Raw genomic sequence first — 13,280 nt, forward strand, 5'->3', positions numbered from 1 at the left:
GCCAGTAATACGTTTTTATTTGTTAGACTGGAAGAAAAAGAAACAGTACTTTACAAACTCCCCCCCCCCCCCGTAGGAGTTGTCCTCTCACTTGCTGTCAAGAGACTTGCCAGGAGAAGGAATGCAGACTGCCCTCTGTTCTGGCTGAGCTGCTGTGCATTGCTGTCTCCTTTTTAGCTAATGCAGCTTGACTGCTTCTGGGCTATAAGCTAGGCCCATGGGCTGTGCCAGGCAGCTCTCCCAGCTCATCTGGACTGGCTCAGGATCTCTGCACAGTGGTGCCTTGTGTGTGGGAGTCATACTGCGATCCAGAGACTAAAGGCCACGCCACTGAGATATAGGTGCAGGGCGAAAAAGTTCTGCTTCTGTTTCCTGTGCAGAGCCGATATATCACCTTTGGTAGACTGACAGCGCTGTGTTTTCCCGATGCAAGTCTGGAGGAGGGCTATCTATCTGGCATACAGTGCTGTCGTCAGGGCTAAGCTGAAATTCCATGAATAGTGTGAGCTGGCACAAACTTGATGGTACTGCTGAGGGAGATGGCTCTCCTGCCCTCTCCTTCCCTCTCCCTGCGTGCAAATATTTCTGCAGCTATGCAGACAATGTCTGCATGGGTAAGCTAAACGGGCCTGGGGCAGAGGCCCAAGCACTAGCATGCTCTCTATTCATGCCGCGAATTGCGGTAGAGTCTATGGCACAGCTCTGGGCTGGTCTGCACCCTTCCCAGCAATACTCTGGGCAGCACAGGCCAGCGACTGTTTCCAGCTGGCAGTTTGGATGCAGCCCTGTTGGTGGCAATAAGGGAGTTTAGCTGTATGGAGACAGGCTGCTCTCTGCAGTAAGTAGATATGAAAAATAACTGTAGTATCGTGTCATTGTTCTTTAACCCTTGATAAGCTGTGTCTAGTTGCGTACCCTTTCACTCATATAAGTGGGGTTTTCACGTTCCTGCCTCTCTCTCTCTGCTGGACCAAAAAGTAAATGAGTAACAGAAATATGAGAGCATTTGAAAACCTCTTTCACGAAATGCTATACCTAGTTTTTGTGTTCCATCCAAGCACCTTTGTATCTGGTGGAAAGACCACCTGAAATTGGAAGTGTGCAAACACTGGACAGTAACCACGATGTCACCTGGGTTTGACACCTGATGTCTTAGTAGAAGTTGCAGCCTTTACTCACCAATAGCCAGTGTCAGGACCTGAGCTGTGCTTGGTAAAGCTGAGAAGCAAACACTTCCAGGGTTGAAACCGTACTAGATTTGGCACCTCTAAGAGTCAACTTATTTAAAAGTAAGATTTCCTCCAGCATGTTGGAGCAAAGGTTCCCTGAAGGAAGAAAGCAGAAGGCTCTACTGGGAGGATTGTTTTCATTATATCCAGAGGCCAAACTTTTGCACGTGCTGTGTGGCACTTTCCTTTGAAAGTGATCTGCTTAACCACTGCTTCAATGTGGGTTCTAGTCGGCAGAACTGACTTCTTAATGAACCTGAATGGATGGGTTTTCTATTGCTTTTGAACCCCGAAATGCACTGCTCTCCTTTCCCCTCAGACCTGCAGAGTTCACCTGTTTCTATATAATTATTGCCTTTTACCTAGTCGTTCCTTTATTATTGCTAGAAGGAAGCATGGACATAGAGCTCTTAACCTCTCCGTTAGCACTGCATTCAAGCTAAAAGTGGATTTGGTTTCGTAAGATAAAATCACGGAGAGATTACATTTTACGCTGAGATAATTTTGTACTGTTTTGTTTCAGGGTTTGCTCTTGACATACAGGCTTCCTGTTAGCTTAGCAAAGGTCTTCTAACATGTCTGTTTTCTTCATTCTTCTTTTCACAATCTAAAATAGCCTAGTGGTGCAGAGACACTCAGCATTACCTTTGTTCCCTCTTTATACTTGTATTTTACACAATAATCTCCGGGAAACAATCCTATTCCTGGAAATTCATCACATTCCACCCAGTTGTGTGGCCTCACTGATGGTGTTCTTCAGCTGCTTCAAGTGATTCAGTGGAACTTCCATTGGTGTTTGGGATTCCTGGAAGGTTTGTCATATACAGTGCTCTAAAAATGCAATGCAGCAGATGAAGCCAGGCATAGAAAAACGCACAGTTCAGTCTCTTAAATTATTATCAGCCAGTCTAAAGGGGACGTTTTCTACTGCATAGTCTGAGTCTTAAAGGTCTCAAGTGTAAGTATATAATCGTTAGCCTCTTGCTGAACAAAGAGTCATTGTAGCATATACAGTCCAACCACCAGCTAGACCAAAACAGCTTGCATGGATGTTTCATCCCCTTACGTTTGTGCTACAGTAAACAATCTTATCTCTCATTTCAGCTGCATGCAGACTTGTTTTAGTATGTAAGCATATGTGTATGTATATGCAAATACACACAGCCTTAATTCTAAATACTTTCGTGTGACAGTTGTCCATATAGATAAAACTTCTGGCAATGCAGCCCGGACTGCTTGGACAACTCTGTAAATCACATCCACCAGAAACACCTACAGCTGTGAGAAGGGAAGAACAAAGCCCTTGGACTATGATCTTTCAGCTGTGTGAATGGCTCACAGCCAGAGCTTGGAGGATACAAAAGCACTTCTAGAAGTAACAACAAAGACTTTTAAACGTGGAGTCACTGACCTAGCTGCATTGGTGTGTAGTCCCAGGGGAGAGTCAACCGTTGACAACCTAGGAAAGGGGAAAGTAAAAGTGAGAGTCAGGTGCATGCTGTCTGTATGATGCCTGAATGGTTGGACTGACAATTAGTGTAGGCCACAGATTTCTGTTATTTGTGCCCTTTCACCACTAAAGACTGTTCGGAACGTTCTTCCTGAACACTACTCACTCTCCTGTAAGGTTACCTGCTTCGGAGGCTGTGCCCACCATGGCTCTTTGTACCAAAGGCATCCTGGAGCAGTGAAGTACATTGTCTTTTGGGTTGTTCCCCTGCTGAAGTACTGTGAAGTAGCCAGAGTTGAAATTGTAAACTATCCCTAAGCTTTTTGGTGGTGGGGTTTTTTTTTTCCCCCAATAGTTGGATTCAAACTGATCCCTAGTGAAGTGCAAGGGTCAAACATATGATTGAAAAACAACAGAGGGGAAAAAAACCTTTTAACTGCGTGTGTTGAAATGGGGGCAAGTCTGAACATAGCAGGCATAATTGCAGCGGGGTCAGATGCATTCCACGTAAGCGACTGTCAGCTGATGAATACGCACGAAGCACAGTGCAGGATGTATGCCGACTTCCGCTGTCGGAAGTAGTGGCGGCCTGGACCTGCGTCATGTATAAGCAGCAAAACATGTATCCGTGCATCCTCTGCGCGGGCCTAGTCTTAATGACGCAGGAGAGTGTTGGGAGCTGTCTTCTGCCATTACACTAGTGAATCAGACTGGTACCAAACTAGAATGACGATGCGGAGATGTTCATTCTATCGTACCTCCACTGATGGCAGCCGTACGGCCTACGAACTGCGCTTCCACGCTGGGCATGAAAACTTAGACCAGAACATACTTTTACTGCCTAATAGCTCAGTGATGTTTAGCACTATAAATCCAAAAATGTGATTACTTTTATCTGACCGGACTCTTCTGCATTGGGAATCCCACGACTTAAAGCTACTGAGCTCATACAGAAGCCACCAAACAATACTTCATATTTTGCTCCTTGTCAGCTGTATCTGTATCAGATAATCCCCTTTGCAGGTAAATTATTGACTAGCTCATCCCCAATCCCTTAAGACTTCCTCTCTCCTGCCAGGCACTGTATTTCAGAGAATCATTTAAACGTGTGGGTTTTTTTCAGTGTTGATCTGTTCCAACAATTAATGCAAAACATTGTTTATTTTAAGTTTAGGCAGCCAAGACTGCTGCTATATTTTAGTGCTTTCTAATTTTGAGAACCTACCCTAATCCTGACCCTTTCCCAGCTAACAAGCATACCGTATGTCTGATTACTCAGGTTCCCATGCAAAATAGGAAATTAAAAATTCCAGATGATTAACAAACATTCCTTTTTGTTTATTTTGAGATTACTGTTTTAAAATACCATAAAAAAAATTAGGGACCTGTTTCTCAAACATTTACTTTATCATTTAGATGTGTAAAAGGATATTTTCATTAAGAATGTGCTGTTTGTGTTTTTAAATTATGATTTATTGACGCAAGTTTGCTAGCAGTAAAAGATCTGCAAATAACTGTTTAAAGATGGTGGACAAAAAGGTGTGTAATTCAACGGTGGAATTTGGGGGGGAGGGGGGGGGGCAGAACTAGGGAAAAACATTCCAAGCTGAGGTCTAATGACAGTGAAAGACTTGAATCCTCCTTGAAACATCCAAGCCCAAAGCATGATGCAAAGTGGACCACCACCGACAGTCTGTTATCTCTTCGCAGGATGTCAGCCGGGGGGAGCATGCCATGTAACCAGTGACTCAGGCCAACACAGCATCGGAGCCAGGATACCGGTCAGGATAGGTCACTGCTCTGGCAAGTAGAGACTTCCCTAAAAGTAGACCTGCTTTGTATTGATTTATAGATTCTGTGCATAAATTTGGTTATGAGCAGACTGGCTCTGCGAGTATCGCGGTCTGGCTTGTGCGAGGGGCAGAAGGCTGTTGAGAAAACCAAGTATGAGAGCAATCAAACACTTGAATTAAGCCATCTCTCTGTGGGTGCTTGAATGAGGGTAAGAGATGGTGCCCATGTAGAAAAAAGCCTGTACGCGTGTCAGACCAGCTACAGCATTTCAGTAGAGGACATCAGAGGGGGCAGAGACTGGGGGGAAGGCTGGGAGGTAGGACCTGGGGCAGCCTCAGCTACCACCTGAGGACAGCAAGCCTGGTGATTGACTCTTGTCCTAATATCCTCCCTAGAAGTGTTTTTGTCCTTGCTACCGCTTGTTTATTTGATCACACCCATAAAGGTGCATTGGTAGTAACAAAAGCCTCCGTTATTTTGAAAGTAGCATGGAGTAATTATAAAGTGCTTGTTCTGAGCTCTGGCTGCTGGGCTCCATCCCTCCTGCCTCACGTGAGCTGCCCCCACTCATTGCATCACTTCTAAAATTAGGTAAGATGCTGTATCCTGTGAAGCACACGGCTCAGAGCTGCAATAGCCGTACCAAGCATAGCTGCGTAGCTCCCCAGTTAGGAAGATGTTTTCAGACAGATCACTGAAGAAAACCTAAAGATGATCAGAAGCGTAACAGAGGTAAAGCATCGTTCAAATCCAGGAGCTCCGGTTCAGCCAAAGGTCAGAAAATGGGAGTTAGTCCTGTTTCTTTTGGCATGTCTTTAGCTCTCTGTTTTCTCAACAATATGAGGTACATGGGGACAGCTGTCAATAGCTTCTCTACAGAGAATTAGTTGGGCCAAATTCTTCCCTGATGGAATTGCACTGCTTTCATTGTAATCATACCAGTGATGAATGTGGCTCCTCTTTACTTAGGAACAACAAAAGAGCTCATGAGATTAAACATCCTTTCTGTGTTTTCTTTCTGATTAAAGCAGGTTTTAGTACGTAGAAAATGCTGCGTGCTTAAGAAATGAGAGCGTATTCTTCACTCTGCTCTGAAGCTTTGCTTCTCCTGCCCAGACTCACCCCATAGCATCCATGCAATTTATTTTAAAAGTTTGTATTTCCAGTGCGCTGCTATTATTTAAACATCTGGTGCACATAGAATTCGTATTTCAAAAACACTGATCTGGGGGGAGAGGGGTTAAAATGTAAAACTAGAGAAAAGCAAACTAGGGGAAAAGATAAACTTTGACAGAAACTTCAAGCAGCTATGAAGCACTAGAGCTGTCAAATCATGCGTTTTGGATTTGAGCTGAATCAAATCACAGAAGCAGTTTTGCAGTACTTCGTCTGAAAGCAATTTAGCTTTTCTGTGTTAGCAGATTATGCTGTTTTCAACAGTTGTTGGAGAGATGACTGATGGAAAGCATTTTCATTGTGGGTGTCTTTCCAAGTATAGACAAAGCTCTTGCACTCAAACCCCTGTTTTCTTGCCCCGATCCCTCCTGAAGCTGAGAGGGGATGTGGTCTGTCAAGCTCTGCGCAGCACCATCCCTTCAGCCCCAGCTTCAGGGCTGCTCTTGGGACCGCAGACTTTTGGGTATGGGATGGCTTTGAGTTTTTTCAGGGTGCATCCTCAAATTATCAGGGGATTGGAGAGGAAAAGAAAAAACAAAACCCTGAGCAGGAATCAGTAGAAGGTGGGGGCTGTATCCTGGCAGATGCTATGTTGGTGCTGAGCAAAGACTTCAGGACTGGGCATCCTGAACCCGGATCACACTCGGGAATCGGCCCACGGGTACACGAATGGGGGATAACTGTCATGTAAGCACTGGCGGTGCGATCTGCCCCTGTGTCCAACTGGGTTTGGAGGCTGGCTTGTGATAGTTTTAACTCGGATGCAAACCAGCGCTACTCTCGGTTCTGTTGTAGTGCAAGTACTGCAAGGTAGCAGCAATAACAGTTCTGGAGTTTGTAAATCATGAATGACAGAACAGGACAATCGACAGTAAAGGCAAATGCACCAAGTTTGCAGGAATGGCATTTCTTATGTGACCTGTCCCGCGTTCCTCTGGAGTCAATGAAAAACAATCGAAGGGTGTCAAAAACTTGCAGTCATACAGTCATTCAGCCGTGCAGATGGTTGAATCCTGTCTCTGTTGCCTATGATTTTGGTAGAAACAATACTTTTAGTAAAATAAATACCACAAAATTACTTAAGACTTCACCTGCTAGATGGTCTTAAAGAAAATAATGCAGGAATTCACAAATAAATTACGGTTTTCTGCAGGCAGCAAAATCTTTCCAGTGGAGCAAAGGTATCTGGAGCCCCAATTGTGCGTTTAATATCAAACATGAATTTTTGGGCCTTCTTCCACCAGAAGCTCACATACCAGAACTGCACTAAGCCTCCATCCCCAAACCCATCAGCTATAATTATCCACGGACGATGTTTTCTACTGCAGTATCAGTGACCTTGCCTGTAATTATTCTTCAGAGGGGAAGCTTAGCTCAGTCCTCCAAGTACTGCAGCAACTCGGAACAAAAATAACCCAAAAGTCCACAACAGGAAACGTTAACAATGGCAGGATTACTGGCCACCATGTCACTGTAAAATAAACGAGCAACTGAGAGGGAGTTCAGGGAAAAGCAGCACCATGATTAAGTAACAGGAGGGACTGACTTATGAGAAAAGATTAAATGAGCTAAGTGATGACGAAAGGGTGAATGGAACAAGTGCCTGCAAATGTTTGACAGAAGAAACCATCCAGGACAGGGAGGGATTCTCTAAGCTGCTGCCAGGAGTTAAGAGTAATGGAAAGAAACCAATAAAAAGAAAATGAACGCAGCAGTCACCATAACCATTTCTGTAGCTCAGAAAAGAAAGCCAGTGCTTTTGTCTGTATGGAAACCTTGCTCATTTGTCCTGTTTTACTCCTCAGCCATATCCCCCAAAGCATGGGGCTAACGCTTAAAATTACAGAATGTTGCAATACTGCCAAAATCTTTTAGGCTGGCGGCTCTGAAGAACTGCGAGGGAGCTACGCCAACAACCTCTTCCAGCTCCTGCCAGATTCAGACCCTCATTTCTTGAGGTGCCTCAGAAAGCCTCGAGGCTTCAGCTGAGGAAAGCAGCTCTGCACGGCGAAGCACTTAAGCAAACATTTCAAATGATGAGCTGAACTCCCACAGCTATAAATCACATCAGTGATTCCCAAATGAGGAACCCGAGTCTGCCCTCAGCAGTCCCTGAAGCAGATGGGTCAGAAAGTACACGAAGTCAGAATTACCCGCAGCTATCCGTGGCAGACCTTCGGACCACATCCCAATCCAGTTAATATTTTTGCAGCAAAACAGCTGTGATGCCTCATGTTCTATTTGTTTCCATTAACTCCCCCCCAGTGGGCTTATATATTTGTATTTCTTTGTTTACATATTTGTACTGTCCCTAAGGGGATACACGTGCTATCCCAAAGATTACAGGGCAAGTACCTCCCTCTGATGCAGAATTTGTCCCGTCTCTTCGTTCTGCCAGAGATGTAAATCTTTCTCGGAAATGTCAGAGAAAAGTCCCTTCAAATATGTGGTTTCTTTCAGCAGCAGTTTTCAGTCTGCGCTTCTTGAACTGCCGGGCCAGAAGTTTGTGTTTCCAATTGTCACTCTTTGAGACACTCTTCTATTGTTAATGCAATCCCAGGCGCTTTACAGCCTGGTCTCTTTATAGTCTTTCCACGGCCCTGTGCCTCTTTCCATAACAATTTCTCCTGTCATCCTCCAGCCACCGACCGAAGCCGCCCGCCAGCGCGGGGACGGCCGCTCGCGGCTCCCCTCCGCCCCCAATTACTTCCCGCGGCACCAACTGCGCTTCGCGGAGGAGAAAAAACAACCCCCGAGCCCAGCCTGTTCATGCCGCGTTTGTTCAGCCGGCCCCCGCCTCGCAGCTCCGTCCGGGCGCCGCTGTCGGCCGGGGATGCCGCGGGCCCTCCCGGAGGCCTCGGCTGCCGGTTACCGTTAGCGGCCGCCTCCCGCCCGGCCTCCGGGGGAGCGGGGGGGCGGGCGGAGCGCGGCTGTCCTGCCCGCCGCGGCCGGGCCTGCGGGGCGGCACGCCCGGAGCGCCGCCGCCAGCGGGGGCTGCCCGGCCCGGCCCGGCCCGAGCGGCGCCCCCCGGCCGCCGCCGCCGCGTGCGTCAGACCGGAGACGTGGCCCCGCGGCGGCGGGGGGCGGAGCGGCGGCGGGAGGAGCGCGGCTGCAGGCGGCCTCCCCGCCCCGCCCGGCCCGGCCCGGCCCGGCCCGGCCCTGCCCTGCTCTGCTCGCCCCGCTCAGCCCCGCGCCGCGGCATGATCGCGCTCCCGCCCGGCCGCCGCCGCCCGTGACCCCGCGCCCCCCGCCCGGACGCGCACCAGGTAGGCGCTGCCGCGCCCGGCCTGCCTCTCCCCGGGCCCTCCGCTGCCCACGCCGGGCGGGGCCGCGCCGGGGCCGGGGCATCGCCGCGGGGAGGGGGCCGCGGGGGACCGCGCGGGGCCGGAGCCGCCGCGGGGCCGGGCGCTGCGCCCCCGCGGGGAGAAGAGACCCCGCCCGGCCTGGCCCAGGCAGCGGCTGCGGGGGCGCCGCTCTGCCCTCCGGCGGCATCGGCGGTGCTGCCCCCGTCGCTGGGCAGCGCCGGGGCGGCCAAACTTTATCTGGGATCGCCGCCGCGTCCTCCCCCGCGGAGGGGCGCCGGGAAGCGGCCGTGGCAGCCCCCCCCGCCCCATCCCACCCCATCCCCTGCCGGGAGGGTCCCCCCGCTGCCGGGCCGCGGCGCTGGGGCGGCCCCGGGGGTGCCCCGCGGTGCGGCGGCTCGGAGCCCAGCGGCGCTTCCCCGGGAGCGGGGTCGGCGGGGGGGGAGGCGAAACGGTCGCCGTGGAGACGGGCGGCTCGAGGGAAGCCCTCGACGGTATTTTCCCCGACCTCCCCCCCCCCCCCCCCGCAAACCAACGCGCATTACGGGGAGGCTCCGGGCAGGCGGCGGTTCAGCCGCGCTCCCACCGCGCCCGCCGGCGGGCAGAGGGGATGCGGGGAGCGCGGTCCCTCCGCGGGGGCCGCGCAGCGTCTCCGCGCCCCAGAGGGTCCTGGCGGGTCCCTGCCGCCGGATCGGGAGGGGAGCGCAGCCCCCGGCGGCACTGCGAGGCTCCGGCGTTCGTGGCTCTGTTTTCGAAGAGATTTAAAAAAAAAAAAACAACACCAAAACAAAACAACAAAACGCGTTCCTGATTTTTAAATTGGTTTAAAACCAACTCTGCCTTGTCGCAGTGTGATGGGCGGTTTTGTTCATTATTCACGAAATGCAGTTTGTCCAGTTCACTGGAAAGAGTTGACCAAGCAAAATGAGAAGCTTATGAAAGGCTGCCGAATGTATCCTACTAGAATTTCATTAGGGTGAAAACGTTTAAAAGTGAGGAATTTTGTTGCACAGATAAGTGTGTGAGTTCTGGCTTGCCTTTTTTAATTTTTTTGCTTTTGGAATAAGAACTTTCTGTGAGGAAAGACTCAGTATTATGAGCAGCAGTGTTTGAAGACACACGTGTACATGTTTGCTCCCACAGAGCACTGTAGGCTTGAATGATGCTGTAAAAAACTGGACAGGCAGAAAGGTGCTTTGCAAGATAGTGGAGAAAAAGATGGTAACGTTGGAAATAAATAATAATTAAAAAATCTCCCGTCCCAATTCAACCAAGTACGCATATTTCCCCTCCCCCCCGGTATATTAGACCTGCTTTTACTTTTCTTTTTGGCATGATGAAAGCAGTCAGGAGGGTAGCACTCACTCCCCCGGACTCGCTCTTCTCCTGGAAATGCCTGTTTGCCCCCGTGGTGCAGATCAGCATCGAGAGCCGGGCTGAGCACAGTTCCGCGTTGATCCCTAATTTTAACCTGGCCTTGGATTCCTGCTGTCTCGCGAGTGCCTGTGCCCAGGGGTTGCCAGCGAGGCGCAGCAGCCTGGTGCTGAGCACCTGTGGTTTCTGAATCATTTCCTTTTCCAGTTGCATTCTGAGTTTGCTAAATGTGTGGCAGCCGTGATGCTGTTTTCTTCCAGTCTGAATACTAACGGGCCCCGCTGGAGGTTTTACCGTAATATAACTTTCTGTGGGTTTTTTGTTATTATTTACTCTCGTAAGCAGTTTTAGAAAGAAACTTTCTGATGGAAAGCCTAAAAATCTAGTTACTTTATGCCCAGTGTTGGAAAAGGCCAGTGCTGGTTGTCAGTGAAGAACAAAAGCAGAGACTGCTGAATTCTTCACACAAGTTCCTTGCCTCGGTGCTTGGTGCTATCTTGCCATCAGTTCCTGTACCCGTTCGAGTTTATTTCCTGAGGCAGCTGCATCCCACCTCGGTATCTGTTTTTTGAGGCCCACAATAAGGGGCTCTGACTGGGAGGGGACGGCATCCGGGCTGGGCAGTAGAAAGGGTTAAACAATATTCAGGTGGCCTTAGCGCCAGAGTGACGACACAGTGAGACCCAAAATAATGAACTGGGTCAGGGAGTGCTGGGAGGAGCAGTTCCCCTGATTGTCCATTGACCTCAGTTGCAACTGGTTGAAGTGGCCCCTATTCACCACCAGAAAGGCACTTCCCAGCCCAAGCCTTTCTGAATGCTGTGGGAAGTAAAAAAACTTTCGATTACCGTCCAAACAATTCACAATAACAGGAGCTAGAGTTTAATTTTACAGGATTTTTTCCTCTTTGAGAAAATTCAGTGAAAAGATATTGTCCTCATTGTCACAGAGTTGTGAAGGGCAGGGGAGGGGCTTTACATTAAAGAAAACCCTGAAAATGAAACTATTTACCTCAGGGGGGGGGGAAAAAAAGAGAACCCTCAAATACTTCCCTTAAAACCTTACTTAGTAAAGCAAAGAAGCCATTCTCCTTCCAAAACGATTTGTCAGAAGAATGTTAACAAGTGTTGGATTTCACATGCTCAACATAATGGAAACTTCACTCTCTTCTTCATCCTTTAGCTGTTTGCCCAGGGATCTTGTGCGACAAAACTCTGATGCAAATTCCAGCTATAGTGCGATGACTTTTGTTGGGGTTTGTGTTTCTAAGATCTCTTCCCCGCTAGGAAGACACTAGGTTTGATTCACCTTCTTGGGCGTGTGTGAGTATGCCATTTGCTCCATTGCTTTCATTCGTAATACAGGGCAGGCATCGCTGTCTTCCCAGCCCCAGGCAGGCAAAGTGTCTTAGAGCTGTCTTTAAACCTGACAGACCCTGGATCAGCGTTCCTGCACTGTATTCGTTTTACATTTTAGTGCCTGACGCAAGCAGCTAATCAGACACAGCATAAACTTTACAACTGTATCATCTAGAGAGTCATAGGCTTGGACCAGGATGATTTTTTCGGCATTTTTTTCCAGTATGGAGGTTGTGTCCACGCTGTTTCCATCTCCCACGAAGGATTGATTTACAATCTAGTGTTTGATCAGGTCAGATTTTTAAAAGTTAGGATAGTGCTGTGTATGTGCTTTGCACGTTTTCCATTTGTTTGGGAGAATCCTGCATTAAGATACGGTGCACGTTTTTTCTTGGTTTTGAAGTAAAACAAAGGCCTCCCCTGAAGCGCAGAATGGCACCGTTCTCCATGGGAAGTTGCTAACGCTGCTGTCACAGCGAGCGTTCAAAGTTCCACTGAATTTGAACCAGCGTATGTGAAAACATTTGGTCCGGTAGAGTAACATTAAAAATCCATTTCTCTCTCCGTCAAAGTAAACTTTAACTTTTCCATTGACTTTCAGGTGAGCAGCATCCAGCCTTTTATACCAACTTCAAATCCTGGGCTAAGCTATGATCTGCTGAAAATGGAGACGCTAGCTCACGTCTTCCTTCAGTGGCAATCGCACACAGTGATTTTGTATTGATGGGAATCCAAAATTCAACAAGCCAGCAGTAAGACCACCGAAGTGCTGAGAACACTTCCAGTTTTATTTACTCATCACTGAAAGCAAGGTGGGAGCTTGGATTAATTGCTTGCTCTGGAGCATATGGTGAAGCAGAGCACAGGTCAAGCCCTGCCCTGAGCGTGCAGCGGTGTAAGATCCTGATACGCGTGTGGTTTACAGCAGAATGCAACAGCTCAGAGATGCAGGTTGCTGTCAGAAAGCAGGTTTGGTGTTCTGAGCGAGCACCGTTAGAGATCTCATTTTCCAGTTGATGTGAATGCTCGATGAGCTGTCCCCAGGGTAGATAGTTTTCATGCAAGCTTATTGAGCAAGATGGGTGTTCACAGACAATATTGTCAGAAAAGCCCTTTGTTAAGTGTAATGTGATTAAAAAGAGTATTTGCTCTTTGCCAGCATTTACCCATGACAACATAATTTCAAAGACCTGCACACCTGCTATAGTGTGGTCAGACACCCCCCCCCCCCCGGCAACTGCTTTGATCCCACAGAGTTTAGGCTTGATGGAAACAGCCTTTCTTTCTGTTTTATGATACAGCGACAGACTTTTTGGTGGAACAAGTTTAGAGCTAATCCTTCTTCGTTGGGCCATGGCTGGACACTGCGTTGAAAAAGTCCAATAGAGAATTTAGGCAGACAGTTCTTGTTTTCCACGTGTCTGAAGTTTATGATCTTTAGAAGTCATCTTATGTGAACAGCGGTTCCGATTCTGTAGCTCTTCACGTTCATCTTCGGGTATGTGTAGATCACATCCATTTTATGTGCTTGAATTTATCTATGTAGTCTTTCTTACTCTTTCAAGAGTATGGATGAGACTATGAGCTTTATTTTTAT

The 13,280-nt window shown here is 48.5% G+C and overlaps 1 protein-coding gene and 1 long non-coding RNA gene across 3 annotated transcripts in view; one reads left to right on the top strand and one right to left on the bottom strand.

Annotated features, from left to right (window-relative positions):
* Positions 1-8,494, bottom strand: LOC143161457 (uncharacterized). Its single transcript, XR_012995524.1, has 3 exons — positions 8,005-8,494; positions 2,641-2,688; positions 1-2,060 (listed from the first exon to the last, which is right to left on the bottom strand). It is a non-coding gene; the product is annotated as an uncharacterized LOC143161457 (long non-coding RNA).
* Positions 5,188-13,280, top strand: part of LRRC8C (leucine rich repeat containing 8 VRAC subunit C) — a 23,096-nt gene continuing 15,003 nt past the window's right edge. Inside the window, exon 1 of one of the 2 annotated variants that reach the window (XM_076340569.1) lies at positions 5,188-5,247. The gene's annotated coding sequence lies outside the window, so the exon portion shown is untranslated. Of the gene's footprint in view, positions 5,248-8,854; positions 8,916-13,280 lie in introns of those variants that run through there. The other variant, XM_076340568.1, reaches the window with a different exon arrangement.

Source organism: Aptenodytes patagonicus, chromosome 5, assembly GCF_965638725.1.
Source record: "Aptenodytes patagonicus chromosome 5, bAptPat1.pri.cur, whole genome shotgun sequence".
Classification (NCBI taxonomy): domain Eukaryota; kingdom Metazoa; phylum Chordata; class Aves; order Sphenisciformes; family Spheniscidae; genus Aptenodytes; species Aptenodytes patagonicus.